Below are 8522 nucleotides of genomic sequence, written 5' to 3'. Positions count from 1 at the left end.
CTAAAGCAGAGCAGAGCAGGAGATCATAGTGAGAGACTTTGGTTCAACACTCACACTTTAGCCCATCAGGCCTTTCCTGGCTTCCCGGATCACAGTTCTGGTTTGCCCTGCTGCAGCAGCCACGCAGCCCCTCTTGCTCAGCTGCTGGGCATGCTGTGGTTTTAGGAGAAAGGGAGAGGGAAGGAGGCAAAGAGGAGATATCATGAGGGACCACTGGGAACTGGTGCAGTCTGGAAAGGATTTTTTGCAGGTATAGTATTTTAGCACAGATTTCACAAGGAAGGGTTTGGGTATTTCTCTAGTGATGTAACTGTACAACATCTCACCCACTTCATGGGGATGTTGGAGGCGTAGCAGAAGATTGTGTCAATGACCTTGTTTGACCTCTTTGCACGTATTCACAGCCCCTGCATCTGTGATGCAAAGGCATAATGTCCTTTAAAACAAGCTATTTGAGATACAAGCAAATGAGATTCAGTGCTTGTTGTTTGCTTTTTCTGCCTTTACCTTAAAGCCATCTGCATGGCTCTTGGAAGTCCCAAGAGATCTCTTCTGCTGCAGAAATGGCAATGTGATTATAAAAAGATTTGCAAGATGGAGAATAAGAGAAAATGAGTTGTCCTTATATGGCACCTTGGGACCAAAGGATGCTGACAGTTGTGCACCTTGAACTGTTCTCCTGGCAGTGGTGCAATGATATAATAAATTTAGTTTAAGGATGACTGGGAATTCTGAAGCTAAGCATTCTTTATCTGAAAATGCCAATTCATCAAAACTAAAACAATTCATGGGAAATGTCTGTGATGCTTTATAGCAGGACAAATTTTATGTGGATTTTTTAGAAATGATATTAATGTTTCATTTTGACATTTTAAAGCAAAAAATACCATTCTCATGTTTGAAACAACCTTTTATTTCAAAATGTTACCTAGTGATAGCTATGCATACTGCTTGTTAAATGGTCTCAACAAAAAATTGAAATATTGTGAAATTACTGAAGAAAATACCAAACCTAGAAATAGTTTATAAAGTTTCTTTGAGTAGTCTTTGCAAAGTTCCAGTTCATGAAGGTTTTTGAGATCATGATTATTTTTCCCACAGTGAAAGGAACTGTGAATGAAAAACTCAAAGACATCCACATGTGAAGAAACCATTTCCCACTATCTTTGAGAATGTCTGGGAAACATAAAGAAACCACTGACAATTAGTGGCCACGTAAAATAGTTTGCTCTTCCGCTTTGTAATCGTAACATGCAGTCATCTGGCAGCACTGGTTTTAAAGGAACTGGTTTAATGGATCCATGCATGGCAGATGTTATATTTGCTACAGTAACTGTAAATTCATTCTGGGAATTTTCAGCACCTTCCCAGACAATGCATGTGAGTTTGCAATCCCTTTTCACAGAGACCCCTGTTAAAGAAAAGGAACACAACTGCAAAAATAACCAAAGAAACAAACCAGCAACCCTTCTTGCTGCAACATGCAACAGCAATCCTGCCTTCCACTGGTCTATGGTTCCCACTCAGTAGTCTTCAGTTCCCAGGGTCAAAACCAAGTATAGCAGTAGTTCACTAATTAGTTGCAAATAAATACATTATTCTCCAATTTAGGTTTTCAGGGAACTAAAACACTGGGAAGACTAATATGTATTTTCAATAAAACCTAAGGTTTATAGTTTCTCTTTGCTTAAGTTGGCTATGAATTGTGGTATAACACAGTAATCTCAGTATCTTTTACACCGTCTTTTAAGATTTTCATACCAAACTTCCATAATCAACCAAAATGCTGCAGCAACATGGACAGTTTATGGACAGCTGTACTTCCCCGTCCTCTCTTTGTATCTTATTTGCCAGGTAAATATTTGCTCACTCTTCGAAGTCTGAAAACTAACACTTTTCATACTGTCCTCCATGCCCATGTGGAATGAATGGTAAATCTTTCATTTCTTCTTGCCTTTGTAAGTTCTACCTCAGCAGTGACATTTTTTGTCTATAAATGCGCATCTTTTTGGCTGCCTGGTTTAGCTTTTACTGCATTTATCAGGTGATACCCTAGAAGGATTCCTACTGAGCGCTTGACAAGGTGTTGTGTTTCGCCTTTCTCACAGGTACTTTGACCTTGCTGGGCTCTGGCCCGATGGAGCTCAGACTTGCACTGACTCAGAATCTGCAGTTTATGTTTGCCTACAGTGGGAAAAATTAAGGTGGCTTGAACCTAAGGGCTTCAGTATGAATTGTTCTGTAAAATGATGATAAAAGCAGGCATTAATCTTCCTGGCTTAAAATTTACTTAAAATGTATAGTTCTTTGGGTTTTTTCTGCTCTTTTGAGGACAACATGTAATGTTCGTAATAGTTGCAAAAATGACAGGTGTTCCCTTCCTTTTCTCTGATATTGTGCTTCAGGTTCCTGGGGAGTGAAGGATTGTCTCTTGTGGCCTTCTGAAGGTGATGTCGCTCAGGCTTAATTTTATATTTCAAATGCTAATTATGAAATAATAGTGACTGAATCCCACCATCCTGTGACTCTGTTATGGGGAAATTGTGACATACAAACTTTCTGACACACTCACTGTGTGTCTCCACTACCCCAACACACAAGGCCATACGCCATAGGTTTGTTTATGGAATACGGGCAGATAAATGGGATAGGACTTCGGAGATAAAATAACAGGCAGAAAACATCAGAAAGGAAGCTAATCTGAAGAGAAGAAGATGGAAGATGAGAAAAAGAAAATTGAAGTGGCTATGTAAGACTGAAACTAAGAGGAGCCATGGGCAGACCAACGTCCAGTGTAAATCATCTCTTTCCATAATAGTCCAAAACCAGTGTTTTCATTTTTCTGCTTGAAACTTGAAAGCAAGAAACACTTTGAGAGCTGCAGCTTAGGGTCACTTGTACATGGGAAATCAATAGTGTGCTGGAGCCTGACTGTCAAAATTGAAAATAATTAATTAATTGGGTGTCATCCATTTTATGTGTGTTTCAGATGCAAATTCCCAAAGGACCTTGACTGAAAGAAAACAGGCTCTGATTTTTTGCAAATCATCTCTTTTCACGGCCTACTATGCAAGAATATTGCCCATCAGACATAAATTCTAGCTGAAGATAGAAACAGCACAGCACAAGCTATAGGTGCTTCCAGAAGCACACATTTCAGATGGTGCCTGAATTAACTGCGGAAGTGGGGGGTGCAGAGATGCAGAAAATTCACTGCTGCTTCTTTTTGCATTGATCAAATAAGGAAGGAAAAGTGCTGATTCCTGGAAATAAAAAGGGGTGCTGCAGAGTTTACTCTGCCTGATGGATCACATTATGGAGAGAGAGGAAGATGATGTAAATATAGACGCTATGTGTGAGCGTGTGTGTGCCTGAGCGTGCTGGAGGGGGCAGAGGTGGGCTGAGGGACTGACTCGGTTCTGCTAGGCTGGCAGAGACTTTCCTTGTCTGATACCATCTGACTATAACTAACAAATCCTCTTTCTTTGATCTTATGGCAGTGGAAATCCGGCTAATGTTGCTGTTTTGAAAGCTTGTGGGTTTCTTTCATTATTTCATTGCCTACGCTGAGTAAAAGCAACAATGTGGTTTGCTTTAAATTAATGGCTGTCCATTCATTACTGCAGTGACTCGGAATATTTTCCTCTGCTGTCTTTCTGTAAGGTCAGACCCTGACTATTGTTCAAGTTTGGTGGGTTTCACTCAACTTCTGAGACTTAGAGGTAAAAGGAATGTCCTGCTGTATCCACACCGTAAATAACTTCCATGGTGGTGGCCAGTCTGAAGTGAATCTCAGGAGGACTACAAAGATGTCGTGAGGTTATGCAAGGAGAAAATTCGAAGGGCCAAAGCCCAACTAGAACTTAACGTGGCTACTGCTGTAAAAGACAATAAAAAATGTTTCTATAAATCCATAGCAACAAAAGAAGGACTAAGGAGAATCTCCATCCTTTATTAGATGTGGGAGGAAACATAGTGACAAAGGATGAGGAAAAGGTTGATGACCTCAATGCCTTCTTTGCCTCAGTCTTTAATAGTAAGAGCAGTTGTTCTCCGGGTACCCAGCCCCCTGAGCTGGAAGATAGGGATGGGGAGCAGAATGAAGCCCCCATAATCCAAGGGGAAATGGTTAGCGACCTGCTATACCACTTAGACACACACACAAGTCTATGGGGCCAGATGGAATCCACCCAAGGGTACTGAGGGAGCTGGCAGAAGTGCTCACCAAGCCACTTTCCATCCATTACCAGCAGTCCTGGCTAACTGCGGAGGTCCCAGGTGACTGGAGGTTAGCAAGTGTGATGCCCATCTACAAGAAGGGCTGGAAGGAGGATCCGGGGAACTACAGGCCTGTCAGTCTGACTTTGGTGCTGGGGAAGGTTATGGAGCAGATCATCTTGAGTGCCATCATGCAGCATGTACAAGACAACCAGATTATCAGGCCCAGTCAGCATGGGTTCGTGAAAGGCAGGTCCTGCTTGACCAAACTGATCTCCTTCTATGACAAGGTGACCTGCTTAGTGGATGAGGGAAAGGCTGTGGATGCTGTCTACCTAGACTTTAGTAAAGCCTTTGACATCGTTTCCCACAGCATTCTCCTGGAGAAACTGGATGCTCATGGCTTGGATGGGTGTACGCTTCGCTGGGTAAAAAACTGGCTGGATGGCCAGGCCCAAAGAGTGGTGGTGAATGGAGTTTACTCCAGTTGGCAGCTGGTCACAAGTGGTGTTCCCCAGGGCTCTGTGTTGGGGCCAGTCTTGTTTAATATCTTTATCGATGATCTGGACGAGGGGATCGAGTGCGCCCTCAGTAAGTTTGCAGAGGACACTGAGCTGGGCAGGAGTGTTGATCTGCTTGAGGGTAGGAAGGCTCTGCAGAGGGATCTGGACAGGCTGGATCGATGGGCTGAGGCCAATTGCCTGAGGTTCAACAAGGCTAAGTGTTGGGTCCTGCACTTGGGCCACAGCAACCCCATGGAACGCTACAGGCTTGGGGAAGAGTGGCTGGAAAGCTGCCCTGCAGAAAAGGACCTGGGGGTGTTGGTGGACAGCCAGCTGAATATGAGCCAGCAGTGTGCCCAGGTGGCCAAAAAGGCCAACAGCACCCTTGCTTGTATCAAAAATAGTGTGGCCAGCAGGAGTAGGGAAGTGATCGTGCCCCTGTACTCGGCACTGGTGAGGCCGCACCTCGAATCCTGTGTTCAGTTTTGGGCCCCTCACTACAAGGAAGACATTGAGGTGCTGAAGAGTGTCCAAAGAATGGCAACGAAGCTGGTGAAGGGTCTAGAGCAGAAGTCTTATGAGGAGCGGCTGAGGGAGCTGGGACTGTTTAGCCTGGAGAAAGGGAGGCTGAGGGGAGACCTTATCGCTCTCTACAACTACCTGAAAGGAGGTTGTAGAGAGGTGGGCGTTGGTCTCTTCTCCCAAGTAACAAGCCATAGGACAAGAGGAAATGGTCTCAAGTTGCACCAGAAGAGGTTTACATTGGATTTTAGGAAAAATTTCTTCACCAAAAGGGTTGTGAAGCATTGGAAGCGGCTGCCCAGGGAAGTGGCAGAGTCACCATCCCTGGAGGTATTTAAAAGACATGTAGATGCGGTGATTAAGGACATGGTTTAGTGGTGGACTTGGCAGTGTTGGGTTAACGGTTGGACTTGATGATCTTAAAGGTCTTTTCCAACCTAAACAATTCTATGATTCTATGATTGTATGAATCACTGGTCTCATGAAGGAGGTCTTGGTAAGAAACTTGCCCTAAAACCAGCCTCTGAATCACCTCGATATTGAGCTCAGCAGCAAAGCCCCAGTACCCGGGAGCACAGGCACCGAGGGAAGGGACTGATCTCCCTGGGACACTGTAACAAACACAGCACCGGAGGCACAGGGGGAATAAATCTGTTATGACTTTACTCCCACCTCATCTATACCAGCCCATACTACTATTCCCATTAACCTTTTTACATCATCCACTCCTTCATCAGATATTTCAGCTACTCCTCTTTCCTCTGTCCTAGATTACTTTTTAAACTCTTTGGAGCAGGGGTGATTTTTGCTCCTTGCTTTTTTCCTTGCTCTTCACTTGGGCTTGACATTGCTGTTGTGAAAATACTTCAAAAAATAATATAAATAGAATACAATTGATTTGGTGTCTTTCATGAATGATAAACAATAAAAATAAATGCTAATTTGAGGAATATCTTTAGCTGACAGCTTTATGTTTTCTCAAGTATTAATATATTGTAAATTGTTATAAGATATCATTGCATTAGCTGAAGTAATACATTTGTTATGCAGAAAGTTGTGCTGCAAAAATCCCCAGGTTTCTGACTCATGGGAAATTTAATTAAAAAAAAAATATTTGGGCCAAACTGGAACAAAACCCAGTTTTTCTTCCCTCTTTCTCTCTTTCTCTGTCTCTCTCTGTTGCATTCTCTCACAGCTCTCCTGAGCCAGAGCTGTCTGGACTGTAACTCCAGCGAAAGCCCTGGGGTCCCCCTGGATTTCTGGTTCCTTCTGTAGAGGCAGGAGATAAGACCTGGTCACCTGAATTCAGGTTCCCAAGTCCACAAAAAAGAGCCCTGAATTTCTGAAGTCCCAAAGCTTCCTGGGTGGATCTGGGTGCGCACCCCTGCCCCCGTCATCATGTCATTGCTTATCGGCTTGAAGACATTTGGCGAATGGAGTGGGGTACCCTCATCTGCCCATCCTGTCCACATGTCCTGTGCAGTGAGCAGGAGTGGGATGGTGAGAGCGGCCAGGAGCTGCACAGTTCTGCACTTGTGGCTGCAGGAGCAGGGAGACATGAGGAAGTTAAAGGAGCTGAACTGAGCTGTGGACTACTTCAGAGGCCACCGGGTGCCCACATATCTCTGGTTGAGCCTTGCTGCTTGGAAGTGTGTCCATGAGAAGTGCTCTCACTGACAGCTGACAGTGCTGTTAGGAAAAAAAAAACAAATATCACCAACATTTCTGGATCTCCCCAATTACTTTTGCTAAGGATCGTTGAAACCAGCAAGTAGTTCTGCAATCAGAATACAGCATACAGCAAATAATGCAGATTTTGATAATGAGGAGGAAAAGAAATATTAAACTACTTCCTCCTTCCCGGATTACCTTCCAGCCTCTGTCCTGAATAAGGAAATTGTATTTTAGAAATGGAATCCTCTGATAGGAAAAAAAAAATCCTGTGTATTAAGAACAGGAAAGCAACCCAGCGTCTGCATCATCAGTAACAGTCTCTGACACACACAGTAGTAACGCTGTACAGCTCTGTTGGTCAATGGAAATAAAGAAAGTGAGGTTGGTACAGTAGGGGAATAACTTTTTCTTACACGTTCTGGTCCAGTTTGGATGAGCAGTGAGGATTTCAGGCATGTGAGTCCTCCTGCAAGCGCAAAAGATGCTGAAATGCAACTTCTGGCTTTTCCTAGCTTTCCTTCATTGCCTTTGCGTCTTCAGGATTGTCCCCTTCATGTTAATTCCCTACCGAGTATTTGCACTTCAGGTTTTCCTGTTTTCTGGGAATGCCAAGGGCCACAGCTCAGCAAAAGTGGTGGGTATGGAGTGATTCAGATATGCACCTGAAGCTTTCAGAAATGGATTAAGAAGATCTGCTTTTTCTCATCTTCCAAATGCAGACATATTTACACGTTACATTTTTCTTTTTCTGCACAAACAGAAAGTTCATTCTGTACTTGTGGGCAGGAGCCTGGAAGCTGAGGAGAAGCCCTGGACAGAGCACCACGACACCCCACAGAGCACACAGCCAGAGCATCTCCAGGGGCTGGAGGGCTTTCATTGTTAGCTTGTCTCCCTTGGTGGAAAGAAAATGAAGCATCTGAAGTTTGGGATTGAAAATAAAAGTGTCATAAAGTGTTACCGTTGAGAAGGCAGGCTCAGCCAGGTTTTTCAAAACTTCCTATATCTTCCCTGCCTTTTGACAGCTTCTCAGATAACTCACATGGTGAGGCAGACATGTTGCTGCAGCAAGCACCAGGTGGAAAAAATCAAAGTAACAGCCTGTTGCAAGGCTCTTGTTAGCATGGCAAGTTTCATATCGACACCTGGCTTGCAGACACCCCAGCCTCCACATGCACGCACCCAGCCTGGCTTTTAAAGAGCTATTCGGCTATTCCCCGTCGCCTCCGTGCTCCAGAAATCACTCCTGTCTGTATTCATTCAACAGTGAAAACACAGGGAGCAAAAGAGGTTTTTTAAATGCCAGGGTCATTGGCTAATTTTTCTGTCTAAAATACTTAGTGGGAAACAGTGCATTAAAGGTTTGCTCACAAAGCTCTCACGTAGGCTGATAAGCATTTATTCCCATGAGAAGCACAGCCGGAGCCAACAGCAGGGTGTGCAGGAGCGACCGCTCACCAGGGTGTGCTTGTGGCTCACAGTTTGGCAAAAGGAGCACCTGCGCATCCTCCTGAGGTCCTGTGGAGTGAGGGGTGCTGCCCTGAAAGCCGGACCCAAGGCTGGAGTCCAGCCTGGTCCAAAGAGCAACTGGTGATGCAACTCCAT

Source organism: Mycteria americana, chromosome 1, assembly GCF_035582795.1.
Source record: "Mycteria americana isolate JAX WOST 10 ecotype Jacksonville Zoo and Gardens chromosome 1, USCA_MyAme_1.0, whole genome shotgun sequence".
Taxonomy (NCBI): domain Eukaryota; kingdom Metazoa; phylum Chordata; class Aves; order Ciconiiformes; family Ciconiidae; genus Mycteria; species Mycteria americana.
Note: the sequence above shows the minus strand (reverse complement) of the source record.